This window comes from Sturnira hondurensis, unplaced genomic scaffold (assembly GCF_014824575.4).
Source record: "Sturnira hondurensis isolate 20B ecotype Veracruz unplaced genomic scaffold, ASM1482457v3 Scaffold0014384, whole genome shotgun sequence".
Taxonomy (NCBI): domain Eukaryota; kingdom Metazoa; phylum Chordata; class Mammalia; order Chiroptera; family Phyllostomidae; genus Sturnira; species Sturnira hondurensis.
Window position 1 is genome coordinate 36,293,050 of NW_028087015.1, and position 24,574 is coordinate 36,317,623.

Here is a 24,574-nt window from a genome sequence, read left to right on the forward strand (position 1 = left end):
GGGATGAAGCAGCTCGTGAGGAGGAAGTCAGGCCTCTTCTCCTGTCCTACACATCTCCCGGAAGCTGTCATCCCACTCATTGGTTACTCCCTTCGTAGACCCTAAAATTAAGGATCGCATTAAATAAACCGAGTATTGGCCAAATTGAACTTGTCCCTTTACCAATTTCATCTTTATAATTTCCTCTCCAGCAGAAAGATTCTTATAAAAAATTCAAATTGGAGGTGAATACACATGCCACCTACCTATACCTTGAGTTGCCACTGAAGATCGTAAAACGTGTAGTTTTCCCAAAGCTATTACTACTCAGTGCTTGGAAGTAGCACAATAAATGGGTATTTAATATGGTATCAATGTGCTATATGTTATATAAATAGGTCCTTGGAAACTTGCTGCAATTAATAATCCATTTCTCTAGATAGTTAAAAGTACTTTTTTCAGATAATGCTTGAAAACCAGCAGATGGGTAATTTAAAAATGGCCAGTTTTTATCTGAAGTGAAAAGCTGTTTACACCCAATAATTTGTTAAGCGACCAAAGGCATACCTGTTTATGGCTGAAGGATGCTCTGGAGAGTGGCTTGTTTCCACCTGCTTTCGTGTGCTCAGCGAATGCGGAATCTAAGGTAAGTGTTTAAGTGAACAGCATTTGGTTGGCTAGGGCCATAGTTTGGGTTTTGCAGGATTATATGAACAAAAGCATAATCATCCCATAGTCATAAAATAATGTAAATTGTTTCATAGAAGTTCAGGATAGTTCACAGACATCAGAAAAGATAATAACCATATAGGATAGTGAGAAAATCAAGGTTAGCATTAAAATTACTCTGAATTTTCAATTCTTGGCAATTTAGAAGACTAAATTTAAAGGGTCTTTTAATGTTAAAGGGAACTTTCAGGACAATAGGCCTGGGTGTCCTAGGAGCATAAGGCTAGAAATTTACCATGAAATAGAAACTGCTGTCAGATAGTCAAATAAGCAATATATGTCCCTAAAATAAAATATCCCAATATACTCTATTGTATTTATTTTTATAGGCAGACATTGGAAATGGTTTTATAATTAGAAAAATGTGCTAGCTGTAATGAGTCAAAATATTGGAAAAAGTAGTTCTTCCTACCTTTTTTTTTTTTAAACAAAGACTGACTATAAACAACATAGCCTTCCCCCAAATATAGCTGGGCAAAGTTAAGAGAGCATCTTTGGTGTGTAAACAAATCACACACAATTGTCCTACTTTGGAACAAAAAAAAATCAGCATTCAGTTGTCATTGCTAAAAATTCTATCAGCAAAGCAAAATTTTCACTCTCTACCCGGCCACTGCATTTTAGCAAAGTGACGTTGTTTATTACACTATTTGTTCCTTCTTAAAATGAATCTTAATGTTTTTCTCTTAAATAAATATAGAAAGATGAAGTTTCTTTAATAATAGCTTGTGAAAAGAGACACCGAGTGCAGGAATAAATACATCAATTCCATGCAAAGTATCTTTAAAATAAAATCTAAAGTTATGGTTATTCAATTTGTTATCGTTGAGAGTAGCAGGGGAAAGAATGCATAGAACTCCGGACACTATTTTTGTAGCTTCTGTGTGAATCTAAGATCATTTAAGAATGAATAGCTAATAAAATACAAAATTATGTTTTTTACCTCCCCTCCCTGTATCCTGTATGTAAAAGTCCCGAATGAGCAGAGGTTACCCCTGTTGTCATTCAGCATTCCGAGCGGTCCCCTGGGACGCCAGGGTTTAGCGTTCATGCTCTCTGGATGCTATAGTCCTGCAGCTGTTGAGTCAAGGAGAGGGCACTGTATGAATAACAGACAAAATAATATCTTTAGTCACTTGCCAGAGGAAAAACTAACTATAATTGGTATTGACAGAATTATGAGTTAGCCTCAGGAATTCCATCAGCAGGATTACTATGGAAAATAAGGAATCATCCCAGGACCAATTGGGAGAAAACCGCATAAAACCTTAGGAATAAAGAATTCCCGCTCACCCACGGGAGGATCTGAATGGTGGCCCTTCTTCACCCACATTTACTTCTGAGTAAATCTGAATTGTGAGCTATATACAAAACCAAGCAAATACAAGTTTAAAACATATAAATAAATTATATCCATCTGGGGGCAGAAAGAAAATAATAAATGTTCACATCAGAGTTTGAAGTACTTTTCTAAGAAATCTGAAAGTTAAGTAGCAATTTCCTGTTCTTCCTCCTTCTCAATCAGTTCCATCGCTGTGTAACAATGAAAGTCATGTATAGCTACCCTACAACCTGAGCTCTATATCTCTTTAAAAAGTTAGCCAGGGGCCCTACATGAAGTAGCTGGCTCACCCCAACCAGGACCATTTGAGGATTACTGTTTACAAAGAGACTATGTATGAAGGTGCAGAAGGGCGTGGGGGAGCCACGAGGGCAGAAGCAGTAACTAGATAAGAGCTATTGATAAGAGCTATTGATATTAGAGGATCGGTTACCACTTCTTCGTGCAAAAGAAGAGGCATAAGCGAACCAGAACTCAGGAGGGCAGGGCATCATAGCAGATGGTCACCTTTGAGAGAGGGACATGGATGCCATCAAAAGTAAAATTTTAGGGAGAATAGCTTGAACTACCTCCACAGCTCCCACTGGCTGAAAGCACCCAGGAGGTAGAAGACCAGAGCCTATTGGCTGATCTGACTGTCAAGCCTCCAGGGGTGGAAACAGGAAGTCGCTGGGTATGGAGGGGAGAGGCGGACCTGGGCAGGTGAATGGAGCTGTAAGGCACATTTCTGACACTGAGCAACATGCTGACCTCCCTGTTGTTTTCATAGTAGTAGAAACGAAGAGAGTAATTTAAATTGCCAAGCGGGGAGAAAAATGAATATAGAATTTATGCTTTCTTATATGTATGTGGGTGTTTCACAACATATTTATAATTTCAGTCACTTGTGCAACCTCCAAGTCATCATTTAATGTGTTTGGGGGAAAATATTTTAAAATTATTCTGAAGAAAGCAAATTAGTGAAGATATACCCAATTATATTTAAATGTATATAATTGATTGCAAAAACAAATAAGTGATTTTGAATTTTTAAAAATTATTTGACCCACTAGGCTCTGCTATAACCATGAAGAATGAGGAATTTCTTGAACAGATCCCATTTTTACAAAACATCCATTATCATATATCACATCCTAAGAGGCAGAAGATGGAGAACCAAGCAATGAATTTAAGATTCAAAGGCTGGATTGCAAATAATACCGTATTCCTGAATTGGAATGGGGCATTCCAATTCATACTGCTTTTTACACTTGCAAATACGAACCAGCCTCTCAGAAAAAGAGATGACGTCACGATAGTCACTTGCTTATTAAATATTTGCTATTTAGTAGCTGGGCCCATAATGACAGCCACAAAATATATTTACTCAGTCCACACCTGCATCCGTATAGTCATTTTTTCCAAAACAACCAATAGCCACAAATAAACACAAGCATCTTCTTGTTTTATTTTCTTTGAAACATTTTGCCTTTTCTCAAGATCCAATATTTGAAATAAATTAGTATAGCCCGCTTCCTTGCCCTGCCCAGCACTGGGTCTCCAAAGGGAAGATTAGTAAGGGCATGGTGAGTGATTGAATGGATGCCGGGGCATTTCCCACCCCTGAGTTCTTCGATAGCTTGGGACTCACAGCCAAGGACTTAACAATCCAGTGTCCGAGGGCATCAGAAATCCCACAGTTTGCACCCATGGCTTTATCCTGCCACCCTATGAGTCTAATTGCTGTGCTTAAAACACAGGAGCGTGGTAGGAAAAAGATCAAATGCAGAAATGCAGAAAAGATCAAATGCTGAATGCAGAAAACCCTGGGACTAGAAGCCAGAAAACATCAAAAACTTCACCAGAAACTCTGCACAGATGAAAACTATGAGACTTCATTCTTGCTACTGGTTAATTCGTAAGGCAATAAATTCAACACAAAAGCCACAATTTGTACTCTTTCGTCAGGATCTCCTCAAAAATATGTGAAGAAAAGATTGCTAAACTGCTTCTAGGCTTTCCTGGGAAGAAAAATGTATATATTTGGATCCCGTTCAAGTCTCGCACTGAACACACACGTTCCCAGCACCTGGAGAGGTGCACCTGAGGAACCTGCTGTTGTGGTGATATCGAGGTGTCATCGAAGTTCAAGGAGAACTCAGAAAGAAAAGTCTAAATACGTGGCTGAAATGCTCTCTGGGTGCTGTGGTTTGAAGTGGCCCCAAGAGGCCCTGGCTGATGCCAACTCATCCCCAGGGCTGAGAACTTGGGTGGAAGTCACCAAACTCACAGTGAAGAGATCCTGGAGGTCTGACTGTATCAAATATTTTCACACTCCTGGCCATGAAGTCAGAAAGTCCAAGTGGAAGAGAGGGGAGATGCCTGGACTCCCAGACAAATAAGACAGGTATGTCTCTGCCTCTCAAGGAATCAAAATGATCCCCCTAAGCCTGGCCAGACCTGAAAACTAGAGCCAAAATGTCCCCAGTTTCATGTTGTAGGCTGGCAAGACACAGTCCTAAAAAGGAACAGCCACAATGATCACTGCTGCCTCCCCAGCCCTGCATTTCTCTTGGTTTCCCCAGGTGGCTGGTTCTCCGCCGTGTGCCTCTCTCGGCCTCAGGTGCCCAGGGGACAGCGCTGCAGCTGCAGGCTCCACGGGGGGGGGGGGGGGGAGACCCCCGCTGACCCCCGCTGACCCCCTCAGCAGCAGCAGCAGCCATCATGTGAGGGTCAAGGCTTGGGGAGAAGGGCAGTGGGCACCACTTTTCTGTTTGCACATCGCTGTTATTTTGATGAAGTGAAGTTTGATTAAGACGAACATTCGTGGCCAATGATTAATTTTTAAATGACGCAATAAAAGGGCCGCTTGAGAGTGAAACGAGGAGAAATTCTATCCCCTTTACCGCAAAACGGTGAAATTGTAGATTAGTTATGTTCATATAACGGTAGGTCGTTTTGTGCATCTGTCAGCAGGATGACAACCATCTCCCCATCGCCCGCCCCTAAGTCACTTCTCTCCCAGCAACACACAAGGATCAACGAGAAAGTTTAGGAAAAACTCCCCTAACATCTGGAGAGAGCTCTGATTAGAAGACCCATAGACACTATTACACTTCTTCACTACGGGATGAATCTCCAAGCAGATACTGATGGAAATGAGCTGGTATTCCATCTGCAATTAAGCATGCTTAAGCTTCGGTGATAATCACCATGGGATTTTAACTCTCTGTGGCCAATTAGCTTAGTTGTTGAGTTCCAGAGAGACCGAAGTCACGGTTTCAGTACTTTATAAACCAAATCTGGATTTGATTAATTCCATAACTACAGGCTACACCAGCAATTTCACAAATTGTAGCAAAAATATGGGCAGACTCACAGCAGTTAATTCCCCCAAACAGAAGACAGTTGAACAAGCCTAGATTTGTGGTCAAAAATCTTAGGTTGAGATTCTGGTTTCTGGATTCCAGCTATGTGGCCTTGGCCAAGTCACTTAATTTTTCAGAGGCTCAGTGGCCTCACCTGCAAAATAAATATTTAAAAAAATCTGTTTCACCGGATTGTTATGAAGATCAATAGAGTCATGTATATAAAAACACTTGGTAAAATGTTCTCTACTATCCAATTACTGATATGTAAAAATAACAGTTATTGAAGAAGCAGCTCACTCAATATTAGGGTGAGAAATATATTTGCATAAAATACCACTCTATCTGTATAACAATTTGCTGAATTAAAGGAAGAGTGAAGGAATAGGGTGATATTTCTGTAGACAATTTGTCTGTGAGTCAACTCACTAGCCCAGTGGTTTCCAAGTGGTGTTTTTGCGAAAGCCCAGGAACCTTTGAAGGGGCAGCTGCCCGGAGCAAAGGGGAAGACAGACAGAGCTCCAGAACTCTGTCCCGACTCCAAACAGAGCATCTCCTGGCATCAGCAGGGGTTTCAAACTTGCTAACATCTACAAGAAACAGATTTGGCTCCCCCAGAGTTGCTTTGTGTATCTGTGTACTCAGATCCTGGCCAGTGGCTCTCTGCTACATCCTAACATTTCTTTGGCATATATCTCTTACAATTTAAGGGGGAGTATCCTTGATGTTATAGTTCACCAAACACCCTAAATCTCCGACAGGCCTAAATCTGATCATCAGAGTGAAGGATAAATATTCTGAGGTCTCCAAAGACTTGACTTTGTCTCGGTAGTTGAAGCCCAATATTCTCTGACAGACTTTGGAAGGATAAAAGGAAGATCTTTAACTGTTTCCTGCTTTTTCCATGAACCTCCTTGGACATGGGCACACATAGCCAATAAGCTGTCCCAGGAGGCCGACTGAAAGGGCGGGAAGAACAGGTAAACTAGAAGTCAAGAGATGAAGTCTCAGTCACAGCACTGGGGCCAACTCATGACGTGGTCTTTGACAAAACTCTAGACCTCTAGATTGTTCGAAAACAGTGAACTGAGGATCTCCTCAGAGCCCCCAATGGCAGAAGTACTATGATCTATGAATTCACGACAACATTTAGGATTTCTCTGATATAAGCCCCTAGAGGAGCATACCTATTGCAAAGTTTAGTTTTATCCCATACACTGTGCAGAATATAAAACACGCTAAGACTTCATGGGCAATACAGAAACACTCTGGTGGCTGCAGCTTACCATGCTGGAACGACCATCCCTGGAATGTGGGACACGGCATGTTATCGTTTCTCGTAGAATTGTTAAGAATCGTTTTGCTTCTCAAGGGAACCCTGGGTAGCAAGATAGTGTCCTGCCAAGCACATTTCTCATATAAAAACTAGGGCAGTATGAAAACTCCAGAGTGTCCTCTTGAAACTGATACATAGGCTTATATTAAAAATGAAATTTAGTACGGAAGATACATGGAAATTACCCACATTTACTTATTCTTCTCAAGGGCAATGAATGTGAGCCAAATGCAATAACTGTTACAAATAAAGATTCTGCTTTGCTATGTGCTTTATCTTGGCCCTAAAGAAAACCTTCAGCTGTTTATACTCAGCCTGCTCTTATCGTTGTTTTTTGTTTGGACTTAGACACAACAGTCCTCTGCCTGCTCGTTACTACCACTGCTCACGCGTCTGCTTGTCAAGCCAAGCCGACCTCAGAAACTCAAACTTCATCCATTCATTAATCTTTTGGCGCCACATTCTGGGAGGTCAGTATCTGGCCACTGTCTTCGGTTTCACATGATATGCAATATTTGCATCACGTGAATTTGATCTAAATAACCCAGTCTTGGAAATCAGCCTAAAAATGTCATTTAGCTCACCAAAATACTACTCGGCCTGCTGAGTACACACGGGGCTGGCACGCAGGAACCCGCGTTGCCCTTGGCCTGTCCTCCCTCCCCGGTCCCACAGAGTTGGGACTCGGGAGAAAGGAGGCAGCAGCATTCGCTCTGAAGCATGGTTCAGGTGCTGACATTTTACTTCCAAAGAACATTCTCTCCTTGCTGCCTGTCACAAGTACGTTCTACTGTGCATTCTTTTGTGCATCAGAGGTTTTAGGCTCTTCAGAAATTTCCCCTTACGATTCAGGTGCCTGAGACAGGGGTGAGAACTGGGCGTAGGGGGGTCATTGTGAGTGCTTGCAAGTTGAGGAGTTGAATCTAAGGACAAAGTATATGCTGAGGCCGGATGTGAAAAATCACCAAAAACCAACATGGCCTATCTCATCATTTTACCTCCTCATATTATTTATCAGAAATGCAAACTCATTTGCCTTCCAAAAACTTTAAATTTCTATCTTCAAAAAAAAAATAAGCAAAACATCTTTGAATGATCAAAGTTGGAGACACATCACATCTTATTTTTTTCCTACCAAAATAGCAATTTCCTGAGGCTCCATGAAAAGCCATTGCATTTGTCCATCTGGGGTTTTCCCCTCCACGGGAACGATTAACAGTAATTAAGAAAAGGGGAGCATGGGCAGCCTGCGATGGTCCTCATCCTGATCCTGTGTGTCAGGGCGTTCCATTCAGGTCCCAGAGTTGGTCCATTCATCCATGCGTGCTCAAAACGTCTTCACAGAAAAGTCTACTTCCAAGTCCTCGGTTTCCATACATTCTCTTCACTAGAGGCTGCTGTGCCCGAGAACGTGCCTTTGTTGCTCCTTCTCGGTCTCCTTTTCCCTCTCCAGAAAAGACAGGCAGACCTTTCACGGACCTGGCACCTTACCGTGGGTCATGCCCCACGAATATCAAAACTTCTAGGACTCCAAAACAAGAAAAGTTTTTAAATATCTGCATCAATCCTAAGAAAATCAATTATTCTAGTGATAATATAAAAAATATTTTGTAAATCAGATGGTTTTAAACTCTTTGCAATTAGCAAAATTAGAGGACCAAAATCAAATTGTCAGCTGATAGATCATTAAAATTAATCTTGGTAGAAGGTATGTGAGTTTTGACATTTAGTACAGGAAAAAAATCAGAACTGATTGAACATTGCTAATATCACTGCTATAACAAACTTCTTCCACTCTCATTTACTTATTTGTATGAACAAGATTTATCAGCATTTATGTTTTTTAAAATAGAAATAAAATTTGTGCTAAGTCCTGTTTCATTCTAGCAATAAATACTATCTATGGATACATGAACTAATTGGAAAAAGATCTGCTTCATCTATCTCATTAGTAAGAATATTTCTATCAATATTTTGCTTTTTTATGTTAATTATCAATATATGCAACATTTTAATTTTAGTTAATCATGCACTAACAATAACTGTAGTAATAATGAAATCACAAAGAATGTTTTTAAACACTTGGAGCTTTATGATCACAGAAAACGTATTTAAAAAAATTTTATACTAATGAATATATACCTTTTTTAAGAAGAGTAAAATAATTAAGCCGTAAAGAACATGAAGCATAAAACTAACTACAGCATGACCTCTGAGAGGAAAATGGAATGGAAATTGTAGTTCTAGGAGTAAAATTGGAGTAAAATTTACTCTAGGGATAAATTTCCAACACTTAAGAAGAGCTTATTCATGTATTTTAAATAGATTACTGCATTTATATGCCATTGAAAGCATTTTTAAAAAGTGATATAACAGTTTTATTTTAATATGTCAATGTTTACAATACAATGGCTATTTCATCATTTGCAAGTATTTCACTTACAATAAAAATTTTGGATATCAACTTAAAAAAGTGCAAGGAGTTCAGTTTTTCAAAATTCTTCTAGAGGTAAAAGAGCAAAATTGTTGCTACTATTGCATTTGCCAATGGTAGAGGAATTTTGTGGCATGCTAGAAAGTTTATAAGCAAATACAAAAAGGACAATAACCCCTCAAGGCTCAGGAGTCGCATCAGTACAATTTGCTCTTCCACGATCCAAATGCCATCAGACACTCAGGAGTTCTCATTGGTATCTGGGAGAAGGTGTGCTGGCTGTCTTTCAGATAATTATTACTTGCACTCTGCTATTGAAAGATGAACAGTATTTCAGTAAATCTTACCTGATGTCATTTACTCATTTCAACTTTTATGCAACACCACCATCACTAACAATGTGTCCTCTGGAGGCAGGAGTCCTTAGAGGGGTCAGGACACTCTCTGAGGGGCCCCTCCCTAGTCCTACTCAGCAACCACTAGCTAACAGAACTTGGAACATCCTGGTAAACTCTGCAATCTCAGTTTTTCAATCTGTAAAAGGAAAGAAATGAATATTTGTCTTGCTCCTTCACTGGGTTTTCTAAGAAGAGATGTGTTACGCCTTGCTAGATGGATTCTCATTACTATTACTGTTTTGATCAAAAACAATGACTGATTACTTACTACGTTTGTAGCACTATTCTAGATATTACTGGGAAATAAGAACATGCAGTCCAGTTTCCACCTTTAAGGAGCTCCCACACTCGTTGCAGGATCTGGAGGGGAGAGCCATGTCGGCACAGCGGGAGCAGAATCACAGAAGATGGAGAGCGACGCTGCTGACCCGGCAAACACCCTGCCCATTTTGTTTGTACGGGGAGAGAACATTATCCATCTTCCACTGACCAGCCCAGCAGAGAACACACCCCAGAGTGCTTTCTGTCTTACAGCATGAAAACGTGGGTGACCGTCTTCTAACAACTCCAAGTATATATGTATTTTTAAAAACACGAGTAGCAATGAACAAAGTTTATATAACCATGTGATGAATTTTAGACAACATGGGAGATGGCAGGAGTAAGTGAGAGTATGATAAGGAGCACTCTTCCTGTCTAATTCACTTCTGTGTGCTATGGTATCTAGTATAGTGCCTGGTATATAGATATTTCGAAAAGTATGAATTAATACATTTTACACAATTGAGTGCATTTTTACCCTTCTTTGAAAAGTAAAATCACTTGTTCTTTTTATAATGTGATCATTTCCATATGTTTCTTTACTTTGAGTCCCAGAAAACAGATAACAGAAATGTATAGCTTAAAAAGTTCACTGTTCGACCAAAAAAGAAAGCTATCAGTGTCTGGGTATCTCACCTAAGGTCAAGTTCGTTCAACTAACACTAGTCCATGTCCTTGATAGTTAAGCCTAGTGACTCAAGAAATCGTAAGTTTAAAGTGTGAAGCAAGTTACAATTCTACACTTTTTAAGATATAAAGAGATGAATAAGGAGAGGGCATTAGATTGAAAAATTATTGAATTAAATTGGCACCATGATCTCTCATGTGCAAGGAACTGTGGGGAAAGAAGAAGATGCTCCAAATTCACTTGGAGATTAGCTGTCTATTTAGACGGCCCTGATCATCTTGCAATGACCTAATCAGGCAGCACGTACAGTCTGAGAGACACAGGGATTCACATAGCTATTTATCAGCCAATTCCTTTCATAATTACGGACTCAGACCAAACACTTGGTATCCCTACCAAGATGCTTGAAGGTATCACATGGCGCAAATCAATAGGGGACATTACCTCACACTTGGAAGTGTTTCCAAATATAACCACTCCTCATTTTTCAGTATCACTTGGGAATAAGGAAAGCCATATAAATAAGTTTTGACATACTCAAAACTCACGTTTAAATCCTGGAACACATTTTATTTATTTTCCAAGATACTGAAGCAGTTGACTGCTCTCCAACGTTGGATATGGTCCTAACTGGAGCTGTTCTTGATTCAAATCAGGACCGTCGTTCATCTTGCTGTAACGCCCTCCGTGGTGAGGGAGGGACTGCCCCTGCCCTTGTTACCCTGAGAGCACCTTTTCCCCTCGTTGAACAGCAGCTGTAAGAGCAAACCTCCCTTTTTACCACCATATACATAATTTGTTGTTTCTAGTCACAATACACCAAAAAATCATGCTGCCCCTGATCATTTTTATGAGAAAATTCCTTATGAATTCAGAGTAGAATTTCCAATTCCGATAGAGAACTACAGAGCTTCTGTTCCTTGATTTTATATTTTATTCCTTTCTCCTATGCTAAAAATATTCACTAGTGATGGCACGAACATACTCGTCTGTTATTCTTATCCCACTATATATGATACACACGCACATATATAATAGGTTGGTGTAGAACAACAGTACTGGGTGGCAGCATCATGGAGATGCTTTGTATCCCCCCCTGAATCTCCAACTAGTTTCACGTCTGTAACCCAACAAAGGTTCCCATGCTCAACATACTAGCAGGGTGGGATCCACACATCGGTACGTCTGAATGTGAGGGAGGCAGGACAGGGGGAAGGAAGAGGACAGTGTTCACTGACGGCAGCACCCCAGCTGCTGCAGCTGAGCCCATGACCCCAGCTAAGACAGTGGTGATGGGGTAAGGAGGCAGCCCCCACATTATGGCCCAATGGAGTGTAGAGGGGCACAAGGAACACCAGCATCTGAGAATCAAACTCTTCCCTTGAATGACTTTTGGAGGAGCTCAGGAGCAGCCACAGAGAGGCATTGACAGCCTCTCAGCTATAGCACAGTGGCGCCCATGACCACAGGGATCCAGGTAGTAGTGCAGCAGGCTCCAGAACCTTCCCACCTGTCACATCCCACCAGCACAGTGGGGGGTGCCCAGACAGTGAGGTAACCTGGAAACACCACCCCTGGTCACTCAGGCAATAATCCCCACAACCATGACAAGGCACTCCCCCCAACAAACATTCTAGGGGTGAAAGTAGTACAGGTCAGAAAAAAAGACCCAACACTTGCACCATAGCACCACCTACTGGAGAAGAAAAGAAAGATCTCTAATTATCAACCTGCTAAACTGTTAAAATCAAAACGGTTCCTAAATAAGAAGGGTGTTCCCAATTCCAAATGCACTGGCAGAAGGACAAGCCGTCAAACACTATGAACAACCAAGGTAACACGATTACAGAGAGAAAATCACAATTCTCTAGAAAACAAACTCAAAGTCATGGAAGATGGTGATCTAAAACTGTAAAGGTTTCAAAAGAGCAGTCATAAAGAAACTTAATGAGATGAAAGACAACTCATAAAGGCAGTTTGATCAGCTCAAGAATAAAATTAATGAGATGAAATACTTTAACAACAATATTGAAACTATAAAAAAGAACCAAAGAAATTCTAGGGCTAAAAACTCAATAAACAAACCAAGAATGCATAGAAAATAGAGTACACCAAGTGGAAAAGAAAGTTAGCAAGCTCAAAGGTGGAAATCTAAAGATTCAGATGAGAACAGAGAGAGTACTAAGGGTTTTTTTTCTAAATGAAAGAACTTTACAAGAACTAGTTGACTTCATTAGAAAGGGTGATGTAAGGATAACTGGCAACCCAGAAAGAGAAGAGAGGGAGAAGGGAGCCGAGAACCTAGTCAAAGAAATCATTAATCAAACCTAAGAAAGGAACTGAACATTCAAGCACAAGAAGCTAAGAGAATACCAAATTTCCTCAATGCACAAAGACCTTCTACGAGACACATTACATTAAAATTGTCGAAAGTGAATGATAAGGAAAGAATTCTCAAGGCAGTCAGGTTAGAAAAGATAGTAAACTACTAAGGAAACTCCATCATATTATCATCAGATTTCTCAGCCCGAATCCTACAGGCTAGGAGAGCATGGACTGGTGTGTTCAAAATGTTGAAAGACAGAAACCACCAGCCAACAACAGTATAGCTGCCAAAGTTATCCTTCCCATATGAAGGAGAAACAAACACTTTCCTAAACAAAAACTGGGGGAATTTGCCACCACAAGGTCTGCATTATAAGAAATGTTGGAAGGAGCTCTTATACCTGAAATAAAAAGACAAAAGTTTGAATAAGGTGGCAAACAGATACACAGAAAAAGAAAATTGCAACTCAGAATAGGTTGTTAAACACTTAATTATAACAACTTTTAAAGAGGAAAAAAAGTATTACAAATAACTGTAGTTACTGCAATTTGGTAATGGACACACAACATTAAAAGGGATAATTTGTAACAACGAAAATGTAAGAGGGGAGGAGAAAAAAGAAGAAATTCATATAGGCAAATAAAGATAAGATGCTATCAGAATAAAAAGGACTTTTTATCTATGGTACGTTATATAATATACAAAGATAGTAATCACAAAACAAAACACCAGGGCTAAGACACAACACATGAAAAAGAGAGAGCAGATGACATCACAGAAAACCACCAGACAGCAACAGCGGGCAGAAACACAAGGAAAAACAATGGAGATACAGAGCAATCAGAAAACACAAGGTCAAATGTGCAGGAAATCGTCCTATATCAATAATCACCCTAAATGTAAAAGGACTGAACTTACCAGCTGCAGGCACAGAGTAATTGACAGATTAAAATATAAGGCCCAACTATATGCTGCTTTCAGGGGATGCATCTCAGTTCCGAGACAAACATAAGCTCTAGTTGAAGGGGGGAAAGTGATACTTTGAATAAACGGTATTTGGAAAAAAGGGGGTGTGGCCATACTTCTATTAGAAACCATTCATCTCAAAGCAAAAAAGGTAACAAGATACAAAGATAAACATTTTGTAATGAAAAAGGGAATAATCCATCAACAAGAAATGCATTTATTAATACATATGCACCCAACCAAATATATACAAAGCAATTATTTAAAGACCTAAAAGGGGGAAATGGACAGTGACAGATTCATAGTAGGAGACTTTAACACCCTATTTACCTCAATGGATAGACCCTCCAGCACAAAGTAAACAAAAAAACATCAGCCTTAAATGACACATTAGGTCAAATGGACTTAATAGATGTTTGTAGAACTTTCCATCTCAAGGCTACTGGATATACACTCTTCACAAGTGCACATGGAACATTCAAGGATAGACAATATATTGAGACACAAACAAATCTTTCACTGGTGAATTCTAGCAAACATTCAAAAAAAGATTTAATACCTATCCTTTTCAAAATCTTCCAAAAATTGAAGAGGAGGGATTTCTTCTCAACACATTTTATGAGGCCACCATTACCTTGATGCCAAACAAAGGAAAAACATCAGACAAAAAAGGAAATTACCAGCTAATATGTCTGATACACAGAGATGTAAAAATCCTCAACAAGATACTAGCAAATCGAATACACTAATACATTAAAAGGATCGTTCACCATGATCAAGTGGGATTCACTCCAGTGATGCAAGGATGGTTCAATATCTGCAAATCAATCAGTTCGATACACCACATTAAAAAATAAAAAATAAAAATTATATGATCATCTCAATAGATGCAGAAAAGCATTTATGAAGATATGACATTGCTTTATGACTAAAAACTGAATAAAATGGGAATGTAAGGAAAGTACCTCAACATAATAAAGACTGTATAGGACAAACCTACCACTACCATCATACTCAGTGATAAAAATGCTGAAAGCTTTTCCTCTGAGGTCAGGGACAAGACAAGGATGCCTAATCTCACCACTTTTATTTGACACAGTACTCCTGGGAGTCCTAACCAGAGCAGTTAGGCAAGAAAAAGAAATAAAAGGCATCCAAATTTGAAAAAAAGAACTGTTACTATTTGCTCTTTGTTACTATTAGAACTTAATTCCCACAAAAACTAATGAAGCTAACAAAAGTTTAGTAACTTAAAAAATAAAACTTTAGTAACTTTCCCATGAGTGCATAGTTACAAAGACCTGTAGGATTTGCAATATGAGGGGGGACCCCCCAAAACTGGAATTATTTTCTGAGGGTGGGTCACTTGTAGTACAGGCTTCCCCTGCTAGTTGGGCGTTCTAGGAACCCCCATCTGTACCAGTGTACCAGCTGGTGGTGTTGTGAGAGGCTATGTTTGTTTTCAGTACATTTTTTAAAAATTTTCATGAGATGGGTAATTTACAAGTTTGCCTGCCTACACTGCATTGAGTGTTCAGGAATTTTTGACCAAAAATGACATGGATCCCATGCCTTACCCCTCCTAGTCACCCAATCTCATTCTGAGTGACTTTTTTTTCCTGGTTCATCAGATTTTTTTTAAAAAAGTCCTCAAGGGGAAATGTTTTGCCAGTGTGGTAGAGGTGAAACAAAAAACAGCAGAAGTACCAAAAGGCATCAAAATTGAGAAGTTCAAAAACCATTTTGAGCAGTGGAGAAAAATCTCTCAATAGGTGTATTGCATCGAATGGGGAGTACTTTGAAGGTGACTGAAGTTGAAACATGTAAGAATACACATTTTTTAATAAATAAATTCCAGTTTTGGGGGGTACCCTCTTATATACCATGAATCTTTGATAGCAATGTTCCAGGAGAATTTGCCTTTTAAAAGAGAAAAGCTACAGGAAACCACTTTAAAAAGAAAGAAAGGGAAGAGGGGGAGAAAAATTGCTTTAGGGGTAAAATTTCAGATACCAGAAATGAGCCAGAAAGGATATCTTTAGGGGTTACTCCTTTCTTAAAATTCTTCAGACCAGTTTGCTTTTCATGCACATGTTAAGAGCGACCTCACACACTATCTGTGGTTATCATCACTGAGGTTGGCTTGCCTGTGGCCAACACTCAAAGTATTTTAATCAAAGGAGTGAAATACTTATAGAACAGCAGGGTAGCTTTTGAAGATATCTCTCAGTAAATGCTGCCATGTTTTAGTCACGTTATTTACTAAGTTGCTCTTTACGGTTCTGTTAAGAATGCGGTTGTAGGTCTAGAGCTCAGAGTCCCTAATGGTGAGACTCGAAAAGCGTGCACTGTAAAGGCAGGACTGAGTGCACGGCGAGGGCTGGGGTGCAGCCACGTGGTGAATCCCGGGCATGTCTCTCCCGCCTGCAGCTGATTCCGCGTGCACTCGATCTCACAGACAGTCACATCTCTACTCACAGCTCGCGTTCCATCAGCGACTGCCTGATAGGAACCCTCGCCCAAGCAATCCGGGGGGTGGAGTACTGGATGGTACAGCACTCGCTTGACAAGAAACACCCACAACGTCCCCCGTAGAGCTGGTTTGCTAAACTAGGATTGCCAATCCACTGGGTTCTAAGCACCAAAACAATGTATTTTGCTAAATCGCGTAGTCTTCATTTTTTCGTTGCTTGCAGTACCACTTGAGCACGCAGAAGGTTTGCATATATGATAGGTGTTTTGCGGACAGCCTCATTTCATTGAATTTTTTTTAAAGCCCAGTAGTGCTTAGCTTGGGAAAAATCTTCTTGCCCCAGATTGACTATGTGTCCAAATTGAACTATATGTAGCCTGTGGACTTCAGCCTTTTTTTTGCAATAAGAAAAAAAAACTTCAGGGGGAAAAAGGCCAGTTCTGTCCGATAGTGTCTAAAGTAAAAAGTGTAACATGATCTGAAGTGATTCTAAATGCATGTAGGGGAAGAACTTAAGACAATGATACTGAAGATCAGGGAGGGTAGTGAGACTGGAACGGGAGGGAAGCTTCCCGTGCTCCGCTCCAACGGGTGAAATGACGGCACCCACCCCTCCCACTCCCCCCCCCCCCCGCCCCCCGGCCGGACCGCATCACCTCCTGCGGCCCACCACCAAAATCATAGCTCAGGGGTTCGGGCCAAGTGGCTCACAGTCATCACAAAGAAAAGTGGTTTGTCAATAAAAGAAAAATAAAAACTGAATATTGAATTTTTACTTCGAAAGGGACCTTTGAAGAGAGCAAAAGCTAGGACTAGTGGATAATTTGCTATCCAATAAAACTGCTATGATCTTTTAAGCTGATCTCTAAAATTTTAGTCACTCCTTGAAATTCCAAATTCAGTGGCTAAACATTAAAGGCAGAAAACCCAAAGAAATTAGCATTTGGTTGGCATGTCACTACTTCCCTAATTTCTGTGCAGGCAGGCTTCTCAGGAAGTGGACAGGCTGAATGTTCAACGCCTTCCTATTTAACTCAACAAAGATAAGCTAAGGAGGAAGACAGCCTCTTGTTAAGTGTGTTCTTCAGGCATCTTGCAAACCGAAAAAAAACATGATAAATGAGACAAATTTAAGAGCACAAAAATTAAATTCTTTGACATAAGAACAATGACAAAAATGAGTTGGGTTTCTGTAATATTGCTTTATAAAACTCCAAACTTTTACTCTATCTCCTTAATGCATATGCATTTTTTTTTCATTGCAATATTGGAAGACCGGAAAAATATTACTTAAACCCATTTTTAAGAAATAAAAACCTTTGCTCACAGAGAGCTTTATCCCACAGGATTCCCCAGGTGCCCAAAGCACCCCTGCTCTGGAGCTCACTGTGATAGAGACCAAGTGGAACCAGTTTCAGTGTCCCATCCGGCTTATGGGGTTCTATTTATTTAGCAAATGCAAAGCTATCCTGCAAACTCCTATTTAGTTGGGACACCAAAGACAGACCATCTAAGTTTATTTTTAAAAGGCAGTGAGGATGAGAGTCTGGAGACTGTTATTTTAGGAGTAAACTTGACAAAATTGCTTACCCTCTCTGAGTCTAATGTACTTAGTTATCAAATGCAGACGTTGTCTTGCTCAGAAGATTGCTAAAATCTATAATTTGACAATCAAGGAAGCCACCTTGTAACTCTGTAGGTCTCGTCCCCAAGATCTGGAGATGGGGTAAGGACAGAACCTTCTCAAACAAGCACAAGCCTCCTCACTCAGGTTTGGTCCCCTAGGTGAGGCCTGTCAGCATGTCATCCGGGGAGCAGAGAGAGGACTCCAGGGAGCAGAGAGGACTGTGCTGAAGCTAGGGCAACTGAGACCCATGGGATGATCACAGTACAGTGATTCGACCTTCTGAGAGAAGGTGGCTTTTGTTTTCTCAAAGATACCAGGTTCTTCTATGATGACTCTTCTATGAAGGGGTCCATAGTCTCAAAGCAACACAGCTACATTCCTTTCAACCTAAGAGTCACTCTTTTGGGCAAAAGCTTTCATGGAAGCAAAGAAGCATGATGCATTCAGCACCGGCTGCAATTAAATTCGTATTACTAAAACAAATATTACAGGCAGTGGTGCCATCTAGCTGTTAGAACGGCAAGACATTCCTTATTTTATAAACTGAAAAAGCAGGTTTTGTGATCATTTTATGCAAGCACTGAAAGACATCATCTTTCTCGTGTCATATCTTCACAAACAGAGGCACTGGGAGGGCACTTTTGCCCTAAGGTCATCAGCAGATCACCAGCAGAACTAGGATCAGAGTGTGGTCCTTTTCCTTCCTAGAACTTAGCTCTTTCCATAGCCTCACCACCAGTGAAAGAGAGGTCTCTGGCTTCAGAGCATCCCGCCTCCCACCAGCCACCTCTCCCCACACCAGATACATCACCACATTACAAAATTATCCTCCCCTCTTATACATGTGGGAAAACTACCCACTAATCAGCTCTCTGAGAACCTATCTCTATGAAGATCCCACAGAAGAGAAGTCAGAGACAACTTCCAAAATTAGTGTCTAGACACATTCAGTTTTCTACTTAAATATCCCCCAAACCAGATTCCAAACCACCAAAGGCCTTGGCCCTGTTACACTAGTACTGGTGAGTTCCCCTCCCTTAACATGAGGGGCACTTATCTGCACTACCGTGGAGGCAATCCCATCCTTTTCCTTCTAGTCTCTCTAGTATTGCCGCTACAATCAAAGCCATTGGCAGGAGGAATGGCAGAAAATCTTCTTCAACGTCATTGCTCCTAAGGTTCCCCAGCCTCACGTACATGGAGAAGCCATTCTCCCAGAACAAAGCAGAAGTTCTACCACTAAACACCTGCATTCATATAGAATTAGTGGATATATTGTTCTGTCCAAAATATCCACTGAGATGCTTGGTACACACCAAAAGGTCCTCGACATTCTGGACCGTCCGAAACATTCATGAGCATATTTGGTCCACGCTAAATGGTCCTTGATATCTAGTCCTTTAGAAAATGTTCACTCTTAAAAATATCCCTGGATTCAATAAGCCAATAACATTTATTTATCCTTTTGGTTTATAGGATTATAACATTAAAAATAGTATCATGATTTATTGGTCTAATACTTGTGTTGTGGCCTAGCTGGTAATGGCCCATGGGGTTAAATAGATGGNAACATTCATGAGCATATTTGGTCCACACTAAATGGTCCTTGATATCTAGTCCTTTAGAAAATGTTCACTCTTAAAAATATCCCTGGATTCAATAAGCCAATAACATTTATTTATCCTTTTGGTTTATAGGATTATAACATTAAAAATAGTATCATGATTTATTGGTCTAATACTTGTGTTGTGGCCTAGCTGGTAATGGCCCATGAGGTTAGATAGATGGGTTGGGGTTTATATCTCAGAGAAGAATTTATATGAACTATGTGGATCAAGGAGAAGCCCTGCAGTTAAAGAAATACATGAAGGACAAGTCAAGAATGAGACTGCCCTATGCATGGTGCATTAGTACGTCACTGGGCATTTGGTTGGATGTGGTTGGGTCATTCGATAAGGGCCAAAATGGAAGAGAGGAGTCTGGTCAAGCCGCTGTGTAAAACAGGTGGCAAAGATGTTGGCGTGAATACTTGATAGAGCAGCTAGCTTGTTCAGGAGTGAGAGTGGGTGTGGCTCTCCCACACAGCAGTCGATTGTAATAAGATGCTACACTGGGCATCTAATTAACCTCCTCTAACTACTCCATCACCCAGGACTAGTGGGTGATGTTTCCCTTGAATCTATACCCTATACAGGTACTGTTGAAATAGATCACAAGAGGCACCTGCTCCTATTTGGAGAGGTTCCAGGGGTATAACTCCCGCACTTACCTCCCGATTGGTATGGATCACCACGTGCTTGGCTGGTGCCTACCTGCTGGCTGAACCAGCCCAGCTAATCCCAGTATCGAATCCATGAAACATTAGCAAATTTTCCCCTACCATAAATCAGCAATTGTTGGTCATGTGGTTGCAAATGACACAAAAATCTCTTCTTCTGTTGGTTGGCAATATCCCATCTTTATTTGAAAATTCTCGGTGAAATATGGCATAAATAGTATGCTCACACACACACACACACACACACAGCCATTGCTACGTGATATTTGTTTTTGTTATCATTTCTTTTTTTTTAGTTGCTGTTCAGGTACAGTTGTCCCCACCCACTCCTTTAACAGAGGCGGGAGGGGAAGGTACCGGTGCCATGAAGAGAGGAGAATCTGCAATGCCTGGTGTACTACTTAGTCAGGATGTGGCGATCGTTACAATTGTTCAAGATGGGGCAGGAAAGGACCAGCACAGCGTGGGTGTTTAAGCAGAAGTAAGAGAAGCCCTGACGAGGTTAAAATGATAGGTACTTCAAAGAACCCCCCATGAGATGTTCACGGTGAAGAGGTCCTGTTAACTAATGCTGCCAGAAAGAAACTCACTGGAGAGGCAGGAGTTATATAGAAAATCTCTATATCTCCCTCTCATTTTCACTGTCAACTGCTCTAAAAAATAAGTCTTTAAAAAATTAACTGCAAACGGAGGGAAGAGAGGAGACCTATTTAACATAGTTCTTTTAAAGGAGTAAAATGGGACAACTGTAATAGCATAATCCATAAAATATATTAAAAAAATAAAAGAGGCTTTGAAAGTTGAAAACCAGGCCATCTTCCTGTGTCTGTTCATATTCTCTCTCCCCCTCTCTCTCTCCCCCCCACCCCATCTTCCTTTCTATCCTTTCTTTTTTTCCTGTCTTCTCTCTCCCTCTCTCTCTCTCCTCTTTCTTTCTTAGGACCACCCAAGGTTTTCCTGAATTAGCTCAGGAGCTTAAATAGGCTCCTCAATTGCAGGTTAGTTTTCCTTTAGCCCATTTTCCCTTTACTTGCTACCAGGGTTATTTGACTAAAAAGCAAACGTAATCAAGCTGCTCTCCTGCTGAAAGTACTTGAATGACTGCCTAGAGTACTCAGTATAAAGTTCCAACTCCATTAAGCTCCTAAGACTCTTTATGGTCTGGGCCCTGTTTACAAACTATAGATCCTTCCCTACTCTTCTCTTCCATCACTAGACCAAATACTGCTTTCTCTCTTTCCGTGTTTCACCTGGATGCATCACACTTTTGTATTTCTATGCTTTTCCTCTCACTCAGGGCAAACATCTCCTTCCTTCAGGCACCAATTTAGGTGACCCTTTAAGAAAACTTAATGACTTTGAGGCATCTCCCGTGTATCCTATAGCATGTCATATATATTTCTTTTTAGTGTCAATCACACTAAACATCAAATGTCCCATTATACTCAACTCTTTAATGTCTAATTAGTACCTGCCTTCGTAGCTTCAAAGGGTAATGCACAGCTCCCAACACAGAACAGATCCTCGAACACTTCAGAGAATGAAAACAATGAATGAATGATGATAGCCCCCCAAACCATCTTGTATGAATTGATGAAGCATGTTTGCCCTGTAAGAAAGAAGGCTTTGTGGGACATGGTAACCAATTCTAAATGCGCAAAAGAAAGAGACATTCCATTTGGTTACAGAGAATTGTCTAGAATAAATAAGTAGAAACTATAGGAAGCATATTTCTGCTCAGTGTATGATTAGAACTTTTACCAATGGGGTGGGTCCATCAGGTAGGATGTACACTTTCAGTAGAACCATTGGAGCAGAGCTTGGATGTATTTCTTCATTAAATGGCAGGTAGATAAAGAATTGGTACAATTTTTTCCAAATCTAGGTTTTTTTTAAATTTTGAAAGGAACGTTTAGTAGACAAATGTAGGGGACTCATACGCATGGCATGAGTCCAGCTCCCACTAGGAGATGCACAGCACCCACGCCCACGTATAGGTTCTCTCGTGGGGGATCAGGCCTGCTATGTACCTAGGTCGCTTTTTGAGTCTTGCTTTTTGCTAAAAACTCCCTCACCAGGATTTGAACCAGTGTAAGGAGTTCAACCACTCTTGCCTTTTCATTTACAAATATCCCTCTTCTGTGATGTGATTACCAACATCCTCTCCTTTGTTTTCTGTAAAAGGTAACCACCTAAAGTAAACCTGCGCATAGTAAATGAGGACCATCCTGTAATGTTCCCAGAAGCCCAACAAAGGCTGATTAGGGCAAGGGCCAAGGCCTTTGCTCCCCTTGAGAGAAAAGCCATGCCCGCCCTTTTCCTCCACCGGACTGGGAATGCCTCATTGCATCCATAAAGACAGGGACACTGCAGGCCGGCGTCTGCATCAGACACATCCCAAAACATTTTAATTAGAGGAACTGTTGCCCAAGAGGCATGAAGACAAAAGCACACAGAAATGGCCATGAAAAGCACACTTTATTATGCATCTAGCATTAAAATATATAATGAAGCACTAATGTGCTTAGAAAAAGATAAACTACTCTTCCACGTTGTCACTGATATTCCCCAATCCGTTAGAATTCTGACAGCAAGTGGATTGGAAAAAACAAGTAACTGCTGTTTATATTAACCTCCTACCCTGAACCCTAAAAGTTTTTTGCACTGACAATGACTAATGAAGAGGCTAAAATATAAAATCAAATAAATTATATTCTGACTCGTCCACCGATCAAGAATAGCCAGGTCTCGCAATAAAGGAAAACTCAATAGATTACATTTACAGAGAGCATGGGAATCACGCAAATCACTCAAGCGGTTCCTGGCTGCCACCAGGAAGATCAGAGAAAATTATTATTAGAAACCTGGGAAAGCACATTAGAAACCACAGAAAAGATGCGGGTCGTTTAAACACTCAGCTAGTTTCCATGTGGGTTTGGAGTCATACCCGAATTTGTCCAAGCATCGAACACACTGAATACACAGAGATAAGTCCGACTCGCAATTTGTAAATGAGAGGTGCCCGGAGAAGGGAACCCTTGGACAACGCGGACGTGGACCCTGAGGCACTGTGGTCCGGGGGGGACAGAGGGCTTTTTTGCCAGAGAAAACTACACGGGTCACTGTTTCTGAGCTATAGTATAAGGTCTGCGTTTCACATAAAAATTTAAAAAAAAACTTTTTCTAGCAGATAAAGGTCATAGAAAAATGCTTTATTTCACTATAAATATTTATATTTTAAGACACACTCCAAACCCCACAACAAAAGATTTTTGAAAGGCCAGGCCCTCGTAGGACTCTGTGTTTAACTCCTCCCTAAAACTCGAAAGGGGCATTTCACATAAACAAACGGTGGAAAGAACCCAAAGGGCCACAGAACATTTGTCAGACGCCACTGGGTGGTCCCGTGTCTCTCCTCATGGCTTCCCCTGGCTTTTCCCGCCCAGGGCCCAAGCTCCAGAAACCCTCTTCCAGGAAAGCTTCTCCCCAGACACTCAACATTTCCACTTTCTGAGCCCAACAGGCACACACGATAAGCACACTCACTAAGGAGTGTCTGTTCGAAGGCTAGCACACTATCTGTTCTCAGCAAGAGCCTGTAGAACAACGTACACACTCGCCCAAGGTGAACGGGGTCCTCAGGCCTGTGCTCTCTCCCCTTTGATGAGTTTGAAACTCTTCAGACACACATATTCTGGAATTCACTTTGGGTCCTCTAGCACAGTACAATTGGATACAACCCCTCGAATATCACTATTAGCACATCTTTGAGAATGACCTTGAGAAATCATTCCAAATAGAAATCATTCAAATATAGAAATTCTACTGTGTCCTCAAAGATCATTCCTGAATTTTGTTACCAAAACTATAACCTCCATCTCCTAGGGTCCTAACAAGCTCCCTATACCTTTACTCAACGCCAGCGTATCTGTGATCTCTGCACAGCACTGTTTTTCAACGTATTTTCCCACATAGAGATGATGAATATTCACTAATCTATCCAAACACTTCTCCTCATCTGGGTTCCTCTTGGGATCAATAGCGCTGTTAAATTTATTTGGCCCTCCATTAAGTGCGTTACCATGGCCATGGATGTACTTTCCCTCTAACCAACATAACTGATCTATTCAGAGCGTTGGATATTTTTACTGAATGAACCAATAGATTCCCACAGCCTCCAGACCCGCTGTAGCAGCGGCAGATCTTTGGAAGGACGGTTCCCTTCACACGTTCTCAGTCTCCACCCTCTCCCATCTCAACCCTGCGTGTGCGGTGAGCAAGACGCACCAGAGCCCAGGCTAAGAGGAGAGATGAGGTAGACAGATTGCACACAATCCTGTTTTTAGGCTAACGGCCTGGTTTTCATTATCTACGCACAGATTTCCTCTAG